Consider the following 22,127-nt stretch of genomic DNA (forward strand, 5'->3'; position numbering starts at 1 on the left):
TTCCTAAAACACACTAGTTCATGTTAATTCTCCAAGAACTCAACACAAGCACCATATTTGAAGATGGATTCCGGATCCACTTTTCCATCAAACCATCCAAGGACTCAGGCCAGTAATTCTGAGGATCCTCTATTTTTATCTCTTTGATTTTCCATGAATATATGCCATGAACATATCTATAATTGTTGTGATTATTAGATTTAGGGTGTATGTTAGATTTTGCAAATTTTAGCCATAAAATTGCCATGCTAGAGTTAATATCAAATTACCATGAAATCGATAATAAGTAGGTTAATTAGCTATAATTAACTGTTTTTATGCTCAAATCCAGATATCTAGCTAGTTAGGAACTCTAGAATGCATGTTTGTAGGCATGTTAACTTGTCTTTGCCATGAAAAATAGCCTTAAATAGTTGCTGTAAATTCTAAATTTACGTGTTTAATTCACTTTTAAACACTCCCATATTATTGTTATTGTTTTCCTCGTACATTTTTCAGTCTTATGCCTGTATTTGCATGAGAATCAGAGCTCGAATGAGTGAAAATCGAGCTGAAAACGAAGTTTGAACTGATGTTGTCCCTGTTACCTATGTGCCGTCGTAACTACCAGCAGCCTCGCTGCCAATCACAACCGGCGGCGCCGCCAGTTACACACTACCGGCGCTGAGTTCCTCATTTCCTGCTTCCCAGACTTCGCTCCCAGATCTTCCAGATGTCTCCCAGATTTTCAACTTAGGTTTCCAGGCTCATGTGAGCTCGGAATTAGGCCTTGTTCAAACCCAGATTTACTGTTTTTTATGTACTTTATTTTTCTGCTTTGCAACGGGCCAAGCTCGGTGTAAAACAGATCCAGAAGTTCAATAATGTAACATAAAGTATATACCGGGCCAGCAAACCAGTAACTGCCAGAGCAGATTATGGGTTCACCAAAACTTGGAATCGACCGCAATTCAAACCAATAGAAACAGATCGACGAGATGCACAACTATCATGATCTGACCGAGATCTACTTAAGACCTGACTGATGGTCAAAATCCGCGCGAGTGTTAGGCACTCAAAGTCAATGAGGTTAAAAAGTATCTTTGACCTTGTATGTATACCAACTTCTCTTGGGCATGCCAGCAATATTTACCGCTTTCCAAAAGGATGTAATTAACAGGTTAAAGGACTAATCACATAAATTAGTTAAATGAAATTTCAACCCATCACCTAGATATTGTAGGATTGCCATGAAATGAGTAGTAACGGTTGAATAGGTTTTTAAAGATCACCTAATAAAATCAATCAATCAATTAGACTCCCGGTTTAGATTTTGTGCATGTAATAAATCAAACCAACCAGACTTTTGATACTTGTGAGAAACCTCTAAGATTAGTTGTATGCTTAGGAGTACCTGTTACTTGCTATGCATGTCCAGTCTAGAATGAGTCATATGTAAGTCCAAGTGTTTACTATTCTTTCAGACTTGTTTATTTTCAGCTTTTATATCATGTGAACTGCATATACTGTTGAGATGCGATAATGCAGATATGTCCGGCAAATAAAACTGGTAACCGATAAGCAAAGCACACGAATCTCGGGGAGGTCCACAAACCCGGTCTTTTGATCCGATGTACGGTAATCTTACCCATAAGCGAGTAAGGTTACCTAGTCGGTTTAAAAGGCATTTCCTAGTTGAACTAGGTGGCGACTCCATTTTCAAAACCCATTTCCAAATCGAGAAGTCAGCCATAAGCCTTGGGTGAGCGCCCCTTAACCCCGCTCCTCTCACAGTGGCGACTCCACTAGGGATTAAAAACAACTGTTTTTAAAACATAAAACATTAAAACGCATTCAAAATTGTTTTCAAAAATGGTTTCCATGGACCTAAACTGCACGGCTTCCGCTTTATCAATCACCGACTTTATTTTCCAAACATGTTGGCACCTGCTGCATCATATTAGAAATTTATCTTCTCACTTACTCTCTAGGAGTCCCTATCAAGGTACAATACTCATCGCCGCTCTCACACTCTAGCGTTGCACTCCAACGTCCAGATTATCTTATGAGAAGTAGTATCACTCACATCTCAGTACCTTAGTCGTTTGTACTCGTGATTGAGGAGACCTATCAAAGGTATATCAGTCTATGGGAGCCTTAATCCAGTTACTACCAAAGCCCATCGACTCAGCCCACTTGCATTCCAGCCTAGACACTACCCTCTAGGAAAATACCCAACATAATATTTGTATTTGAGGCATGTTGTCATGTAATGATTCCAAATCCAAGTTTTCAAAAACACTACCATTTCAGTCTCCGTCTTAAATTCGGCCTAACAAATATTCCAGTTTCAAAACTAGATTTCCAAAATACCCTGTTAGGCAAGACCTAAAAGAATCAGATCCGATAAAGTGAATCTCCTTCGCTTGATCATAACTCCAATAACCAGTCTAGTGAAAACTCCTTTCACTAGATACAACCACCAGGCTAAATCTATCTTCAGAATTTCAAAGTGGACTTCTACCTCCACCCTACATGTTTAAACTCCTTCCAGAAAGGGATCAAAGAATCATTACATGGACAAATGTCGTCTATATGCCTTAGAATTGCTAGAAGAGACCTTGAAGGTATACGTCGACTCTTGCATTGCGATGCGAGGGTCCAGTCCAAAATTCCTGGGAACAAACCTCGCCCAGAACACGTGTATGGGAGAAATAAGGTTGGAAGGAACAATTTGTCTCTGTGATATAAACTATTTACTTGCTACTTTCTACCTGCTACGTGATATGTGTTAAAAACTAACCCCTGCATTTCATGCATATACATCTCACGCATTTTATGCATCCGACATCATAAACATCGTATACTAACCCCTTGTGGATGTAGCCATATAGGAAATATATCTTTGACCGCTACTTACAGACATCTCCAAGATGATGCCCTACGATATCAAGAACCAAGCTACCACTCAAGCCGAGGCAAGGCAGTCTGTTCGGGAGTTCGAGCCGATCATGGAGGAAAGGGATCAGAACTTCATCCCTCCGAGCGCTCGTTTGGATACCCAGAAAACATCTGGAATACCAACCATCAGTCAATTGCTAGCCAGAACCAAGACATGGAATCAAGCGGAACATGAATTTGCACGCCAAATGGGGCGAGAGACAAGGAATCAACCCTGCATTTCAGAATTGCTCGAGAAGAGTGCCAAGAGGAAAAATTGTGAAGAAGGGTCCACAGAATCAAGTGGATGGGCAGGTAATGAAGATCGAACATTCCCCAAGACCTACAAGGAAAATTTTGAAGAGGAGGAATACGTACCTTCTTTCAAATTGAGGAAATCGACAGCCCATGTTTTCAGAAGGCTTGTAGAACAACCGCCATCGTAAGAGTTTTGCCAAGAGGCGGGACACTCCATAAAGCAGTATACAAGCTTGGAGCATGCTTCATAGGCCAATAAAGGAAATATCGTCAAACGAGATGAGTTAGAGAGTTTCAAAGCTTACATATTTGCTGAACTGAGGACCGAGATGGGAGCCTTCAAGCGTGAAATAAAAAATGAAGTCGTAGCTATGTTCGGAAATGTAAACAAACAGGTTGTTGTGCCAAGACCGCCCATGAAAGAATGGTACAATGCCCAAAAGAGGCTAAGCATGAAAGAGGCTCTTAATAGAAGGTTCTCTAAGTTTGAGGAACCCTTATTTGTCATATTTAAGGAAGTTACAGCTCTGAACTTGATGAAGCCAATGACGGTGAAAAAGGCCCCTGACCTAAAGAAAACGACCTTCGTTGTTGATGTATACTGCCAGCTACACCAAATTAGAGGACATATGTAATACCCCTATCACGACCCGAATTCCACCCTAATCCAAGTCACGACCGGCGCTAGGGAATGGGAATGGTTGTTCCGAAACCCGTAGCAAGCCTAGAAGCTTTAGAAATTTTTCGCAAATATTATTGGTGGATCGTACCTCGCGTACGATCCATTTTCAGAAAACACCGTTGAACCTTTCTTGTTTAACGCAAACACATTTCTGAAATATATATATAAGCAAAATATGGTTTCAGAAGTACTGGTTAGATAACCTTATCTCAACCCTCGCTTCCTTCTGAAAACCTGGCGTGGTGATTACTGGAAACCAGGGACTTATCTTTCGCTTGCCTTAACACACAGGAAGCCCTGTTCCCAACCACACGCCACTGTTAATATGTTTAATAAAATAAGCGGACACCTTGCGTCTCGCAACGGTGGTATTAAACATATTCAAATACACAGTGAACCGGTTACACATAGCCGGCGTATATAAAACATACTGTTTTTTACCCTCACAAAAACACACGAGGCCGATTTGGTAACTAGATACAATATGCCACTAAGCAGCCATCCAAAGGTACACACATGCACTAGATCCTATAAGAGTATTTAAATAAAGGACTAGCGGCACGGTTGCTGGCACATTACACTTATACTATTGCAGCACATTAAAAGTACAAAATCCTATGTATAATACCGAACGAAGAGCTTTCCTGAAGAAGGGATGTGGAAGCTCGACTAACCTCAAAGCTCGTTTCCTGAAAAATTAGGAAACAACAACGAGGTTAGAAATATAAATATTTCTGAGTGAGTAGACAGTTTACAAATAAATACCAAAATCGCATAATATATATAAAACAGTTATATATAAAAGATATTACCAATACGTTGATCCATATGAAACCCTAGTCCACAATTGTCCTAACAGACACACTCATCTCATGAGCTTATAGACAACAGAATAAAGACCGTGACCCGAGTCATTGCCGTCCACTTTTGTATCTCTGGTACCTAGACCGTAATCTTGAAACAGCCATCGCGGTTTTACCCGCGACCGTATCTGTATTACTGTCGTCTCACGGTTTACCCGTGAAGTCAGGGCATTTACTTTCCCAATGACTTAACACGATAGACATACCTCTATACCTCGACAGAAGTACATCTAGAATCGGTGTTGGTGATCACGGAACCCTATTGCCGCCCAATAGGTAGCTCGTTCCAATGGACCTCTCTTGGCTAGTTTATACTACTGCGATTTATGGATTTAAAATAATTGAATATTGATATTCAAAAGTAAACACGTATATTCACAGTACTGCTAAGTTACTACTTAGCACCGCCGTGTGTGTGACAGACTCCCTGGAGTCCTGGTCTGACTGCTGGACCGCTAGTCGGATCGTAGTTTCTACTCCTTTATATTCGTTTGATGTTTCAAATATTTTTCTACTTTAATACTGATCCTTTCTATGTCACAACACTGTACTATATGTCCGGATGTATTGTCTGTTGTCTTTTATTGTTACTTGCATTCTAGATGCCTTCTCTAATTTTGTGAAAAGTAGCCCGATTTTTGCTATTATGTTGAAATTGGCTTAGACTTTTCTATATGCCGGTAATTATGAATGTAATACCCCGTACTTTTCCATCATGGTTTCGTTGTGATTTCGACTTAGTTTTGGATTTTTATATGGTGGAATTAGCAAGTGTGACACTTTGATTGAGTCTTGATATTTATCTTGTATGTGTTTCATGTGTCGTATGGGTTTTCGATTACGCTTTGATTTGTTCACTGATAATTATTGAAGATGTGTTCGTGTGCATTCTAAATTTGTCATGCTTTAGTAAAACATCCATATCTCCCAATTTCACCGTTAGATCGGGCTCATCTTCAGATATGTTGTGCCTGAGAGGATTTGCTAAAAACTGTGTGGTTGGATCAGTTTTATGAGGCGCGATGGGCATCGCGCCTCAGGCCAAAAAGTGCCAAAATAGAGCGAGGCACGATGGGCATCGCGCCTGTCGTGTATTTTTATGTCGAGACCTACAAATATACCCCTTAACTCGAACTAATTCACGTTTACATATTTTAACAAACCCTAGTCCCTAGCATTGCCTACTCGTTTTCCCTTCGTATTTGACTATTAGGTATGTAAATCCTTCATGTGTTATTCGTTTATTTTGGTACGTTTTTTATTCGTTTGGTCCTCTTTAGATTCGTTCTTTCGTTGCTGGAACTCCCTTACCTTCTAGACAATTGTATGTGGTTTAACACTATAGAAACATGTTAGGTTGTTGTTGATTATGCAAAGTAAGGTGTTAAATTGCCATGTTTCGATTTGGTTGATTTCACATGCCTATGCCATACTATGTTGAATCTGAAATTGTATTTATTATCATGATGTAAGATTTGAACTTGGATTCATTTACGTGTCATATCATGTTGTGTTGGTGTTGGTGTTGGCATGTTTTGCCGATTTTGGCTAAGTGTTGAACTTGCGGCATATTATATTTTAGTTGCATAAACATGTTATATGAGTTGCTTGACATCTTGTAACATGATTGGTTTAGTGTTAACATGCTAGTATGTTATGTGGCTTGCGTTTAACCGGTTCAGCATGTTGTCCATTTTGGACTTTTATCGAACACCTTGTGTGCATGTTGATATATAGTTGGTTTGGTTGAGCTATTGAGTTCCGTTTTTTCAAATGATTATTAGGTTTATCAAAAGGTTTTCCGAACTTTAAACTTTGGTTTATACTTTGGTAAAATATTAGGTCGAGTTAGACTTGGGTCGCCCACATGTGAGGCTGAGCTTGATAGTTATGAATACTTGGCTGACTCACCACTTTGGGATTTTAAACTTAGTTTTATGGTTTTAACTAAGTTAATTGAAATGGATTTTCGGGCTATGTTTTCAAAGCAGGAACTCAATTAGACTTAACAAGTGGTATAAATTTGGTGATTGGCTGAATATGTGTGATACTCAACGTTTGATTATGCTTTGATTTGTTGTTTGTGCTAGTCATATGTGGTGTATAGTACTCTCTAGAGTTAGGGGTTGATTTTATTGCCTATTTGTAGTTTATCTTAGACTCGTTGATTGCTCTGGCTTCAGAGTCGAATCAGGTTTAGTTGCTTACCAGGTTTCCCACGTGGATTACCAAACAGTGAGTTTATATTATTATTTACCGCTTTATTACGTAAAGTGTATATTTGAATATATATTTTATATGTAGTTTTGAACTGTTTTGAATTCATTATGGATCTGGATTGAAATGAGCTACTCGATGGGTATCATCAAGACTATGTGCACCGGTAAGTACTTTGGGATCAGCATACAATTGTCTAGCCTACTTTAGGATTGACGGGGATATGTTCTCGTCTACTTTTATGGAGATATGTTCCCGTCTACTTTGGGATTGATAGAGTATAAAAGGGTTTTATGGTTTAAAAGGTTTTTCACTTAATAAATGTAAATAGTAGTATGAACTCATCTTAGTATATCTGACCCTGCTATTTCACCATTTCCTAGGTTAATTATTTTTTTAGCACACCTAATTGATCACCGGTTTTCATTTTCTTTAGGAGGTGTTCTTTTATTTAAATAAAGATGTCAAAACTATTTATACTCTTAGATCGTAGTAGTATTAGTATATGTCTTGCATTATTTTTGGACTTGTGGTTTGTCGGACTGGTCCGGCTGTTATTATATACTTGTTGGCATGATATTACTTTGGATTGATTATAATCTATATGTTCTATGTTGTTGGAGTCTCGAGGTTGAGCCGAGCATTACTTATATGTTGTTGATATAACTTCTAGACTTAGGTTGGTGCCTCGGTTGCCCCCGGGAATTGCTTTTATGCAGGTTGATTGCTATATTGTTTGATTGTATGTTTATCCGTGAGTTTAGCTACGGGTTTTGGAGAAACCACTCCCATACCCTAGTGCCGGTCACGATCTATGAAAATGGATCTCGATAAGGAACCTATTGTCCCATAGTGTCCGGTTGGTAAAGACTTGATGCCCCCGGCTGCTTGGATGGTGGGAACCTACAGTCCTGTACTGTCTGGATGGTAGCGAGTTTATGCCTCCTACTTCTTGGATGAGGAAATCTTGATGCCCCTACTATCTAGATGAGAAATTCTTGATGCCTCCTACTGATTAGTTGATGAGGACTTTGATGCCCCTATTATCTGAATTCTTGTTTATGAATGTGGAGGCGTATCGCCTTTATTCTTGTTTCTGGAAAGTGGAGGTGTGTCGCCTGTATTTTTGATTCTAGAGGCTTGTCGCCTGTTCTTAATTTTGGAGATTCTTGAGGTAGAGGCCTTTCGCATGTTTTTTTCCAGTGGAGACCTGACGCCTATTCTTGATTCTAGAGACCTACCGCATATTTATGGTAGTGGAGGCCTGACGCCTATTCTGGTAGTGGTTGCTTGACGCATATCCTGGTAGTGGAGGCCTAACGCCTATTTTTAGTAGTGGAGGCCTAACGTCTATTCTGGTAACATGAATTTAATTCCCTCCGGTGTCTTGTGGTAGTGACCTGATGCCTCTAGAATTAATGTTGTGCATTTGAAAATATTGGCCCCATTTTCCATTTCCGATTGAATAGGCCATGCTGCTTGCTTGTGGACTCTGGTTTGTCCCCCTTATTAAAGCATTCCGTTTTGTAAATGGGAACTGGATGATTCAATGAAAATTTTTCCTGCCTTGTTTGGCTTATTTTGGATTTTGTTGTTTGACGCTGGTGGGACCCATCTGTTTATTTCTAAACAGTATGTGGGCAATTCAACATTTACATAGCGTGGCTGGAAAATGCATAAGAATATTATTGAATTGGAGAATTTATTGATAAAAAATTTCGTTCCATTGTCTCATGGATTATACTTGTAAGTTTTTTGGTCCTTTGTCCATTCTTTCTAGAAATATGTGATGGTCAATAATCATAACATGTATGCAGGATAAAAGATCTATTTTACTGGCTCATTGAATATCCGGTACAATTGACATACTTTCTATTTCAAGTGATCAATACCCATGTGTCAATCAATCCTTTCACCTCTCTCTCGCTTTTTGTTTCACGCGATGTTGTCGCAAGTTGATGATCCCTAGGAAAACTTTCGTGATATCCTCCTCTCATTACTTAGATTATTTCCCTCTAAGATAGTTGTCTGGACCTTTGAGTGCTTATCGCAATTGGTGGGAGGCTTTTTTTTTTTTTGCTCCTATTTAGGTATGGCGACCTTTTATACTCTGACTTTGAGTGTTGTCCTCTTACTTTCTAGGATGTTTATTTGATTATTTTTTGGCTTAGAGTTCTTCTGAATTCCCTCAGCATGTTGTTACCGTCCTTTTGCGATAATTCATTCGTTTTTAATTTCATTCCGTCGCCTTATAGGGGTTCCATTCTCTGGATTTTGATTTTATCGTTGCCTTGTACAAGATATTGAATGTGCTAGTCATATATAAATCGATTCTATCACTTATACATGTATGACAATTGAAAATAACATGCGCATCAGGAAAGACATTGCATAAATAAGAAAAATCAGAGTTCATCGTCGACTATGTAACTTGAATGCATCAAATAAACAAATTGTCCAAAAACATTCAAATACTGAAAATCGGAACTTAACCAATTAAGAATATTAGGGACAATAGATCTCCAAATGCCTCAAACATGGGTAAGGTCACCGCTCCTGTTCCTTCAAAGGTCTAAGATGATCCCGTTGTCAATCACGTCTTGAATCTTATGTTAGAGAGTGATACAATTATCCATATGATGCCCTTAAATTTGGTGTATCTTGCAGTGTCACGACCCGAAATCTCGAGTCGAGACCGGCGCTAGGAAATGGGAGTGCTTGCTCTGAAACCCGTAGCAAGCCTGACAAACACTATAATTTTTTTTGCTTTAAAAATGAACAAAGGGTCAACGCGCCCCCTAAACTTGTGTCACGGGATCATCTAACCCAATTTATACTTTTTTGAGCAACTAACCCCAAAACTCTTCATTTTTGGGTCAAATAACCCTATAACTGTATTTTCAAAATGCGTAAAATACAAATCAAAGGTGAGGGATGTAAAAAAGTAAGTAGATACTTCCCTAATTGTTGCGATATAATTATCCTGAATCTGTTTTTTAAAATAAAAATATAAATTATGGGGTTATTTGACCCAAAAATAAAGAGTTTTGGGGTTAGTTCCTCAAAAAAGTATAAATTGGGCTAGATGACCCCGTCTCACAAGTTCAGGGGACGCGTTGACCCTTTGTTCCTTTAAAAATAGAAATGTATGAAAAATTTATTAAATAACTGATGGGAAAAAACATCAGAATTTAAATGCGCTTTATAACATTTGTATACAATAAGACTACTGCGGACAATTTAGAACTTAAAACCTTCTTTACATTCTTTTTATCAAAATAGACTTCCGAAAAATAAACGTTTAGAAGCCTTCTTCAACATCAGATCAACTTTTACTTTTGGGAGGATTGGGTCAGTATAAAACTGGTGAATTTATGTTGTTACAAATAAATATTACATAAAGTGAAAATCATTTTATATTTAAAATAACTTTATCTATTTTTGAAAACATTTTAAAAACAGTTAGAGATTGAACTCACACATAACATATTTCGACAAGACATTCAATATCAATAAAAGTCAATCATTCACTTTGACTTTTAAATCGAGAACACATTTTTCAATTTCAGCCATCTAACATTGATGGCAAAACTAACCAATATAATCATAACATCTAGGACTGATAGTATAATTAATTGGTCCATCATATACATATGATACATAATTTTATGGGACCGATAGCACATGCAACCGATCAACCATATCCACCTGACATCGATAGCACAGCCAACCGATGTAACATACAAACATAATCTTATGGGACTGATAGCACAACCAACCGATCAACCATATTCACCTAACATCGATAGCACAGCCAACCAATGTATCATACAATCGTGACATCGATAACACAGTCAACCGATGTAACATACAATCCTGACATTGATAGCACAGCCAACCTATGTGACATATTCACGTTGTTCTATTCGTTTTAACAATTGTTACACATAATACACTTGAATTCACTAATATCATGAATTTGTGTATATCAACAACAAACACATCCAAACGTAATCAAATGCATAACAATTTTCAAAACTATACATATACCTTTTGATATTAAAATATACATATATATATATATATATATATATATATATATATATATATATATATATATATATATATATATATATATATATATATATATATATATATATATATATATATATATTATATGTACAATTAAAGCATGTAGGTGTAATACCCCGTATTTTTGGAAAAGTATTTGATTGGATTAATTATATTATTTTAGCCAATTGGAGCTAAAATAAGAGAATTTCCGTAAATAAGACGGAAAATAGAATTTTATCGAGAGATTAAATTTAATAAAAATTGATTATGCTATTAGATTAAATTAATCGGAATTAAAATTTATCTCATATTTTGATATTGAGATAAGCTTGTTGGGATTTAATGGGAAATTGTGAGAAATTTCCATTAAATAAAATAAATGATTTTAAGATGGATATTTAAATAATATCCGTAAATATTATTATTTGGATTATTTTAAGAGAATCCATAAATATTTGGAATATTATTTTTAGACACGGATTTAAGCGCGATAAATAAATTATACGTCTAAATAATAAATTTAAGGAAAAATGCGATAATTAATATTTTGGATTAAAAAAAGTAGTCCGTATAATTTATAATCGATGAGAGTTTGGATTTAGCCCGAGAAATTTATCGACGTGCTTAATTAATAAATTAATGAATAAATAAATTAATAGGAATTCTAAATAACCAAAATAAATGGTGTAGAGCCAAATTATGATAGGCCTAATTAATACTACAATTTATAAGCCCAAAATTAATAATGAAATAAAATAAAAGCCAAGCCCAACCCAATTCCCTTTAAGTGATAATTTAAAACCAAAGAGCAACACATTTTTCTTAGCCAAAAACCCAAAAAAAATTTCAGAGAAAGGAAAAAGGAAGAAGTTTCATTTCTTCTTCTTCACCAAGAAGAAATATTTTCCTACACCATCCATTAAAGCTTGAGGTTTGGGAATTCAAGCTTCTATTGTTTATTATCTACCTCTAGCAACAATAAAATAAGGTTAGTAGTTTTAATTTATTAAGTTATTATGTTAAGTTGAAGATGTTAGGGTTTATGGAGTTAGTAGAGATTAATTGAATTGAAATTTAATTTGTTGTTAGAGTGCTTAATTATGAATAACAACACTAAATTAGAAGGAATTAATGAAGTTCATGTGAATTGTGTCAAATTGGTTTAAAATTAATGATTTTATATATTGCTGGAAATTTTTAATTGATGCTAAATTATGATTTTTGGAGAACCGGAGTTGGAGTCGGGCTGGGAGCGGAGAGTGGTGGCCGGAGAGAAGACCGGTCAGGCCATTCGGCCTGACCGGTCTGCTCAAGTTGAGCAGACTACGGTCTGCTCAACCAGAGCAGACTTCGGTCTGCTCTGCTGAGCAGACCCGTGTCTGCTCAGCTATGAGCAGACCAGCTGGTCTGCTCACTGGGCAGACCAGCTAGTCGCTCCCGGACCCGTACGCCGAATTTTCTTTTATTGGGACGTTTTTGGAAAAAATTAAAATTAAGATTGATTTTTGAAATAAAATGGAAATCAGAAAATAGAATTGATAAAGTTAGATAAATAAATTTTTGAAGTTGATTTTTAAATGAGTTATAGATTAAGCTAAGTTCAAATACAAATGTTAAAGTATAATGGAAATCAAGCTTAAAGGCTAAACCTAGGATTAACTACGAACTTAATATACAATTTAAGAGAAATTAGTTTATTTTAATGAAAGTTGTATTATAGTGAATCAACAATTGCCTAAGTGTTAGAAAAATTTGAAAATTTAAAGTAGTAAATAAACGACTAGGTTAAATATTATCCGAATTGGCTAGTTAGACATTAAGAAGGAAAGAGTAAAAGAAATGGACTTAGAATAAATTCAAGCTTGAACGCTTGAATATAAACGCGAAGTTTCAAAAAATAAAGTAGTTTACGAATTAAGACGTTAATTTAGTATTTATTTGTATTATAGATCGTACGGGTATTTGGATTGGAGAAATAGAGAATTTGGAGGGTTAAACAACGGGCTATTTTATTGTGCTTTATGAAATTTGGATTAAGCGATCGAGGTGAGTTCGCGATTTACTTTCGTGTATTATTATTAATTTTATTATATGTATGTGGTGTTAAGTATTTTAGTTTTAAAGGTATGTGTATTGATTATTAATTTTATTTTTTTGAAGTTCTTAGAAACCTATTAAAATATTTTAAAAAAAAAAATTCTTAATTGTTCCATTAATAATTCACTTTATGCCATAAACAAATAAAATATCCTATATTCTATTAAAAGTCGCATAAGAATAAAGTTGAACTATAATAGTTCACATTTTATATTGTACCATCAAATAATTATTTGTTTATTAAAAGAGTAAAGAAAAATATAAGCGATGATTGCCGTATTGCGAGAACGTCATTGAAATGACGAATAAGGTTTTAAATAGCACGAATTGCTTAAGTAGATGCTATTTATCTTGAAAACTTAAGATACATACGCGTGGCATAGAAAATTTATGGGAATTATAAAATACTTATTATTTTAAAAGCTTTGTTAATTGTATGATTATTATAAGGAATTTATAAGTTGCCTATTTTGTGAAATTATTATTACTAAACCCAATATGTGATCCGGGGGAAACGAGCTACCTATTGGGCGTCAATAGGCTGTGTGATCACCAGTACTGATACGAGTCTAGGCGTCTATGGTCAATGATTTGAAATGATAAATTATGATTATCGATCGATTAATGGAATAAGGAGGATAAAAAGAAATGTGATAGACACAAGGTAACTCGGTCGAACTATCTCGGGACCTGTGTCTAGTGGGTAACTCGGTCGAACTATCTCGGGACCCACAACTTGGGATTAAGTAGTGGCATGATGTAACTCGGTTGAACTATCTCGGGACTATGCCACGTGGTAGCGGGTAACTCGGTCGAACTATCTCGGGACCCGGCCACTCGGACGATATGATTCGAAAAAGCAGTTATTATCGATTGTGTCCAATAAGTCCATAGCATTTGGGTTTAGGGTTTCGAACGGATCCGATATTGGAAACTATTAAATTATATTTTATGTTTATTTATGTTTATCAAATCGTTTACTATCGAAGTATGTTTAATTAATTGTTTATTATCGAGGTATGTTTAATTATAAACTATTTATTGATCATAAAGTAAAGTATATTTTATCGTTAATGCGACCTTATCTTTAAGTATAATACTGTTAGTAAATTGTGAACTCACTCAGCGTTGTCTGCCCCCCAACAGTGTTTTCTTTCAGGATTAATACTTGATGATGTGGTCGAGCTTCCAACCATTGTTCCGGAAGTCTCAATTATGGGGAGTCTTATTTTTCTTAGAGCTGCAGTAGTCAAGATATTAGAGTTAGCATGTAGCAAACAATTTATGTTTATTTTATGCCATGACATAATGATGTATTTTGGGAAAATGAATTATCCAGGAATTTAATATATGGTTAATTGGTATTTTACACAGAGTGGTTTGTGCGTTTTCACAGGTGTGGTTTATTAAGTTTACAGGCGTTATATTGCCGATTTTTCGAAAATGGTTTTATTAAGTATTATAACGATTTTGATACGCGAAAAAGTTTTAGGTAAATTTAGGCTTGCTACGGGTTTCGGAACCAAAATTCCCATTCCCTAGCGCCGGTCGCGGCCCTCGATTTCGGGTCGTGACAAATGTGGTATCAGAGCAGTTGGTCCAGGATACCACTGCTTGGATGCGTTTACCTAGAAAACTACTGCAGCACATAGGATTCGAGTCATGTCTTTGGCATGTTACCTTCTGTTTTCTGTCGTTTCAGCCTTCCTATTTAGGATGTAAGTCCGCGATTGCTGTGTGTGATTATGGGTGAACTAAGTAATTAGTATGTATGCGACTCGATGACTAGGCTTACATATGAAATAGTATATGGTACAAGGATGCTATGATAAGCATACGATATAAGCGTTAAAGGATGTTTGATAGAAAGACATGGATTTAAAGAGGTAGAAGGACTTACAAAGTTACAGAGTTAAGGTCTGGAGAACTTACAAAGTTAAAGGTTTATGATTTAAAGGTAATTGTTTAAAACGGGTTTAAAAGCATAATTGTGCCTAGACCCGAGATAGAAATGCATTATTGCCACGACATGAATAGAACTGCATCACTACATACACATTTAATGGAAAGAATAATAAATGGATTCATACATTAGTAGGACATGCATCATGCTCATTTGGCCCAGACATGAGGTAATTTGTGGCAACTCTTTGGGGATGAGAGACGTCATCTCCCTAGAGCACAATTATGCAATCTTTAAAGGATTTGAATGTGATTTTTATAAAGGGTCATTTTCTCTAAATTGAAAAGATAATTGAATTATTTTTTAAAGAGATTTGTTTTAAAACGTAAGTATACCTAGACCGGAAACTCTGTAACGAAGGTAAAATGCTCGAGATTAAGCTGCAAGCAACTCGCGAAGGCAAAACAAATGTGCATTAGAATACGAAATGAAGATTTACATTTTGACTATACAAGGTTTTCCGTAGTTCAACGAACTATAGTGCGAGTATAATAGTAAGGCGTATCTGTATAGCGATGTATATACAATTAAGCGGTAAGCTAGGATGTTCCTATCTGTAAATGAGGTATTTATGATATCATGCTATAAGATAGTAGATGTGTAAAGAAAGATAGCAGAACCTAGTAAGCAAATTATAAGACTAAGGTAATAGAGATAAGGGGCGATCCTTACTAATTAAAGAAGCGAATTTTAAGCGATATCGGGGAATCGCCAAAATTAGTAAAACTAAGGTATCTTTTAATGGAACCGTTGGATTGGTTTGACGTCGGAGCGTGACATTCCTAAGAAGGTTACTTAGGAAGGAATTGTGGTGATCGTTAAACGGAGAGCCAAACGACTATGTTTATGAAAAGTATTACTAGAAGATTTATATGAATAGAAAGGACCAGGCTAGTGAACCATTTGAGGAAATATAAGATGTATTGAGATTATTTATTGAAAATCCATATAAATACGAATGCTGTGAAGTATTTAGTTAAAGAGATTAAGAGACGGGATATGGATATTATAGGGAGTAAGTTAAGAAGTTAAAAATTCTGAACAAGAAACCAAGGAACGTATATATGAAAATGTATGAGAAAGGTATTGAAAATATAAGATCACGAGACCTGAATGTGAATGACAAAGAATGAAAGTTATAGTCCAATAGCTATAAAATATTGTCGATGACTCTTAAAGGAGAACGAGAACACTGCATGTGAAAGGTTAGCACATGTTTCATATCGCAGATGGTACTAAATATGTAATTTGAGGATATGTATATTAGGACCAACGAAGGAATCAAAGTAAACTAACGTTTAAAGTATATAATGTATTAAAGATGGAGGTAACCGGATAAGAACTCTGTGATGAGTATAAGACATGAATAACTTAATGCAAGTAAGAACATAAACCATGATGATAGTTATGAAGAAGGAATTAAAGGAGATGAACTCTCAGAGTGAAGACACCGATAAGGATATCATGTATAAACATGTACATGATTGAAAGTAAAGAAGGCGGAAAACGTCAAGAAAGATGTCGAACTCTGATAAACTTTAAGTTTATACGATGTGAGAAGGAAATAGAGATTTATCGTGAGGTATATTAGAAAATAATCGTTGGAACAGGATGTGAGAAATGACTCATGACGGAATAATACGAGCTACTTATGAATTTTTTTTTAGAAACAATGAAGGCGTATGAATAGAAAAGCTACATGAAAGACGTAAAGGTATGAAAACCTAATGGAAAAGATTGAAGTAAGGAAACTTCACAAGTACTGCAGCTATATTGCAGGTTAGCTAAATCCTGTTTTCTAATAAATCTTATTTAAATATGTGCTCGGATTATTGAAGTAAGACGGAAATATGGTATATGAATTGCATAACTTTAAGGAAGGGACAAACCATAAAAATAGATGTAGAAGGTCGTAATTGAAGAAGAGGCATGGAGGAATGAGTAAGCATGTTAGTTGTTGGTGTTAAATTATTAATGAGTTTATAGTATAGTGTTCAGGCGTCCGCAGAATGGATGCAGACATTTGATAAAGAGATTTCGATGGATTATTCAATGGTAATGGAAGGTGAAGGTGAACGTAACTACTAACATTTCATACGGACTTTGATTATATATCAAGTGGGATAATCCAAAACTTATAACTACGTTTGGACTAGTAGTTACTTTCAATTAAGTTCAAAGAATTCAACTAAAGAAACTACATGTCAAATTAAGAAAAGTTCGGGGTAGGTAGTTTGGACAAACTTTCCGACCTCTAACGCTTGTCAAGGTCAATTTGAATCTAAATGGAAATTGCAGAGAGAGTTGCAGAGAGTGCATTTAAAGAAAGTAATAGACAATTGGACGATTTTAAGTGTTTCATTTAATGGTTTAAAGTTACCATTAAATCATTAACATTTTGGAATACATTGACCTTGATAGAAGCTATAATATCAAAATTTCAACAATTTGAATACCATGAATTTATTTGTGGAAGAAGTTGTAGTTCGTTTGAGTTTAAAACGCAATTTTACATTGCGAATTAGTTAACGTTAAGAGAGTTATCGGATTTAGGATGTGAAAATAAAGATCGTAATAGGTGTTCGAGATAGCTATTTTAGAGGTAATTTTGGACATGTTCGCAAAAGTTTTTCGTAAAAGTTCTTAGTAATATGCAGAAGAGAATATGTCGGAAAGGATAATGACAAGCCCAAATTAATCCCGAAAAGCAAGACCTGCCTTAGGCAAGCAGGCAAACATACACATTTAAGTAAGCCTATAAATTAAAGGTTAAGTATATTTTAAAGCTAACCTACGAAGACTATTTCTGGATCAATTTCCGATTTCAAGATGTGCTATTTTGGACATGAGAACAAAATGAAAGTTGTAGACGGCCTTGCATAGAATGAGTTTTAAGTGACAAACTAAAATTTGGACAGACTCTGGACGTTAGTTTTGTGGCCTGAAGTGGGCTAAAAACCTAAAATTTTACGAAGTTGAGAAAAAGTGATTTTTAGTTAGTTTGGAAAACTAACTACATGATATATGAATAACATAAAAATAAAATAAGTATAAGTTTTAGAGAATCATAGAATAAAATATTTTATGAGATTGTGCCCCGAGAAAGTGACGGAAGTAATCAGTACTACTGAAGAAAAAGGCGATATTAAAAACAAATTGGACGATAAATATAATAAGAAAATTCGAGGACGAATTTTTTTAAGGGGGGAAGAATGTAATACCCCGTATTTTTGGAAAAGTATTTGATTGGATTAATTATATTATTTTAGCCAATTGGGCTAAAATAAGAGAATTTCCGTAAATAAGACGGAAAATAGAATTTTATCGAGAGATTAAATTTAATAAAGATTGATTATGCTATTAGATTAAATTAATCGGAATTAAAATTTATCTCATATTTTGATATTGAGATAAGCTTGTTGGGATTTAATGGGAAATTGTGAGAAATTTCCATTAAATAAAATAAATGATTTTAAGATGGATATTTAAATAATATCCGTAAATATTATTATTTGGATTATTTTAAGAGAATCCATAAATATTTGGAATATTATTTTTAGACACGGATTTAAGCGCGATAAATAAATTATACGGCTAAATAATAAATTTAAGGAAAAATGCGATAATTAATATTTTGGATTAAAAAAGTAGTCCGTATAATTTATAATCGATGAGAGTTTGGATTTAGCCCGAGAAATTTATCGACGTGCTTAATTAATAAATTAATGAATAAATAAATTAATAGGAATTCTAAATAACCAAAATAAATGGTGTAGAGCCAAATTATGATAGGCCTAATTAATACTACAATTTATAAGCCCAAAATTAATAATGAAATAAAATAAAAGCCAAGCCCAACCCAATTCCCTTTAAGTGATAATTTAAAACCAAAGAGCAATACATTTTTCTTAGCCAAAAACCCAAAGAAATTTCCAGAGAAAGGAAAAAGGAAGAAGTTTCATTTCTTCTTCTTCACCAAGAAGAAATATTTTCCTACACCATCCATTAAAGCTTGAGGTTTGGGAATTCAAGCTTCTATTGTTTATTATCTACCTCTAGCAACAATAAAATAAGGTTAGTAGTTTCAATTTATTAAGTTATTATGTTAAGTTGAAGATGTTAGGGTTTATGGAGTTAGTAGAGATTAATTGAATTGAAATTTAATTTGTTGTTGGAGTGTTTAATTATGAATAACAACACTAAATTAGAAGGAATTAATGAAATTCATGTGAATTGTGTCAAATTGGTTTAAAATTAATGATTTTATATATTGCTGGAAATTTTTAATTGATGCTAAATTATGATTTTTGGAGAACCGGAGTTGGAGTCGGGCTGGGAGCGGAGAGTGGTGGCCGGAGAGAAGACCGGTCAGGCCATTCGGCCTGACCGGTCTGCTCAAGTTGAGCAGACTACGGTCTGCTCAACCAGAGCAGACCCGTGTATGCTCAGCTATGAGCAGACCAGCTGGTCTGCTCACTGGGCAGACCAGCTGGTCGCTCCCGGACCCGTACGCCGAATTTTCTTTTATTGGGACGTTTTTGGAAAAAATTAAAATTAAGATTGATTTTTGAAATAAAATGGAAATCAGAAAATAGAATTGATAAAGTTAGATAAATAAATTTTTGAAGTTGATTTTTAAATGAGTTATAGATTAAGCTAAGTTCAAATACAAATGTTAAAGTATAATGGAAATCAAGCTTAAAGGCTAAACCTAGGATTAACTACGAACTTAATATACAATTTAAGAGAAATTAGTTTATTTTAATGAAAGTTGTATTATAGTGAATCAACAATTGCCTAAGTGTTAGAAAAATTTGAAAATTTAAAGTAGTAAATAAACGACTAGGTTAAATATTATCCGAATTGGCTAGTTAGACATTAAGAAGGAAAGAGTAAAAGAAATGGACTTAGAATAAATTCAAGCTTGAACGCTTGAATATAAACGCGAAGTTTCAAAAAATAAAGTAGTTTACGAATTAAGACGTTAATTTAGTATTTATTTGTATTATAGATCGTACGGGTATTTGGATTGGAGAAATAGAGAATTTGGAGGGTTAAACAACGGGCTATTTTATTGTGCTTTATGAAATTTGGATTAAGCGATCGAGGTGAGTTCGCGATTTACTTTCGTGTATTATTATTAATTTTATTATATGTATGTGGTGTTAAGTATTTTAGTTTTAAAGGTATGTGTATTGATTATTAAGTTTATTTTTTTGAAGTTCTTAGAAACCTATTAAAATATTTTAAAAAAAAAAAATCTTAATTGTTCCATTAATAATTCACTTTATGCCATAAACAAATAAAATATCCTATATTCTATTAAAGGTCGCATAAGAATAAAGTTGAACTATAATAGTTCACATTTTATATTGTACCATCAAATAATTATTTGTTTATTAAAAGAGTAAAGAAAAATATAAGCGATGATTGCCGTATTACGAGAACGTCATTGAAATGACGAATAAGGTTTTAAATAGCACGAATTGCTTAAGTAGATGCTATTTATCTTGAAAACTTAAGATACATACGCGTGGCATAGAAAATTTATGGGAATTATAAAATACTTATTATTTTAAAAGCTTTGTTAATTGTATGATTATTATAAGGAATTTATAAGTTGCCTATTTTGTGAAATTATTATTACTAAACCCAATATGTGATCCGGGGGAAACGAGCTACCTATTGGGCGTCAATAGGCTGTGTGATCACCAGTACTGATACGAGTCTAGGCGTCTATGGTCAATGATTTGAAATGATAAATTATGATTATCGATCGATTAATGGAATAAGGAGGATAAAAAGAAATGTGATAGACACAAGGTAACTCGGTCGAACTATCTCGGGACCTGTGTCTAGTGGGTAACTCGGTCGAACTATCTCGGGACCCACAACTTGGGATTAAGTAGTGGCATGATGTAACTCGGTTGAACTATCTCGGGACTATGCCACGTGGTAGCGGGTAACTCGGTCGAACTATCTCGGGACCCGGCCACTCGGACGATATGATTCGAAAAAGCAGTTATTATCGATTGTGTCCAATAAGTCCATAGCATTTGGGTTTAGGGTTTCGAACGGATCCGATATTGGAAACTATTAAATTATATTTTATGTTTATTTATGTTTATCAAATCGTTTACTATCGAAGTATGTTTAATTAATTGTTTATTATCGAGGTATGTTTAATTATAAACTATTTATTGATCATAAAGTAAAGTATATTTTATCGTTAATGCGACCTTATCTTTAAGTATAATACCGTTAGTAAATTGTGAACTCACTCAGCGTTGTCTGCCCCCCAACAGTGTTTTCTTTCAGGATTAATACTTGATGATGTGGTCGAGCTTCCAACCATTGTTCCGGAAGTCTCAATTATGGGGAGTCTTATTTTTCTTAGAGCTGCAGTAGTCAAGATATTAGAGTTAGCATGTAGCAAACAATTTATGTTTATTTTATGCCATGACATAATGATGTATTTTGGGAAAATGAATTATCCAGGAATTTAATATATGGTTAATTGGTATTTTACACAGAGTGGTTTGTGCGTTTTCACAGGTGTGGTTTATTAAGTTTACAGGCGTTATATTGCCGATTTTTCGAAAATGGTTTTATTAAGTATTAAAACGATTTTGATACGCGAAAAAGTTTTAGGTAAATTTAGGCTTGCTACGGGTTTCGGAACCAAAATTCCCATTCCCTAGCGCCGGTCGCGGCCCTCGATTTCCTCACTCCTTAAAAAAACCCCCACCTTGCACTTTTTCTTCGTTTATACCCTGACCTTGTAAAAACACCATTTATACCCAATTTTGGGTTTTTATGTTTCATCCCTACCCAAAAGCATTAAATTGTACTCTTTTCATTTGAAAAAGAGTTTAAAACATACTTTTTTCTATTTATAAAAATACAAATAAATCATTAAACTTAAAAAATAATCAAATACATCCAAATAATTAATTAATTTTTTTTAATTTTATAAAATAATAAAAAAATTAAAAAAATTTATTATTATTTTTTAAAAAAATTCGGAAATATTTTTAAATTTTTTTAAAAAAAT

General features: G+C 34.7%; 2 long non-coding RNA genes across 2 annotated transcripts; both read left to right on the forward strand.

Annotated features, from left to right (window-relative positions):
• Nucleotides 1-11,866: 11,866 nt before the first annotated feature.
• On the forward strand, nucleotides 11,867-14,479 carry LOC126671537 (uncharacterized). Its single transcript, XR_007639042.1, has 3 exons — nucleotides 11,867-12,001; nucleotides 12,963-13,059; nucleotides 14,257-14,479. It is a non-coding gene; the product is annotated as an uncharacterized LOC126671537 (long non-coding RNA).
• A 4,495-nt stretch (nucleotides 14,480-18,974) lies between these two features.
• On the forward strand, nucleotides 18,975-21,601 carry LOC126671538 (uncharacterized). The gene is made up of 3 exons (XR_007639043.2): nucleotides 18,975-19,147; nucleotides 20,085-20,181; nucleotides 21,379-21,601. It is a non-coding gene; the product is annotated as an uncharacterized LOC126671538 (long non-coding RNA).
• Nucleotides 21,602-22,127: the final 526 nt, after the last annotated feature.

This window comes from Mercurialis annua, linkage group LG3, assembly GCF_937616625.2.
Source record: "Mercurialis annua linkage group LG3, ddMerAnnu1.2, whole genome shotgun sequence".
NCBI lineage: Eukaryota > Viridiplantae > Streptophyta > Magnoliopsida > Malpighiales > Euphorbiaceae > Mercurialis > Mercurialis annua.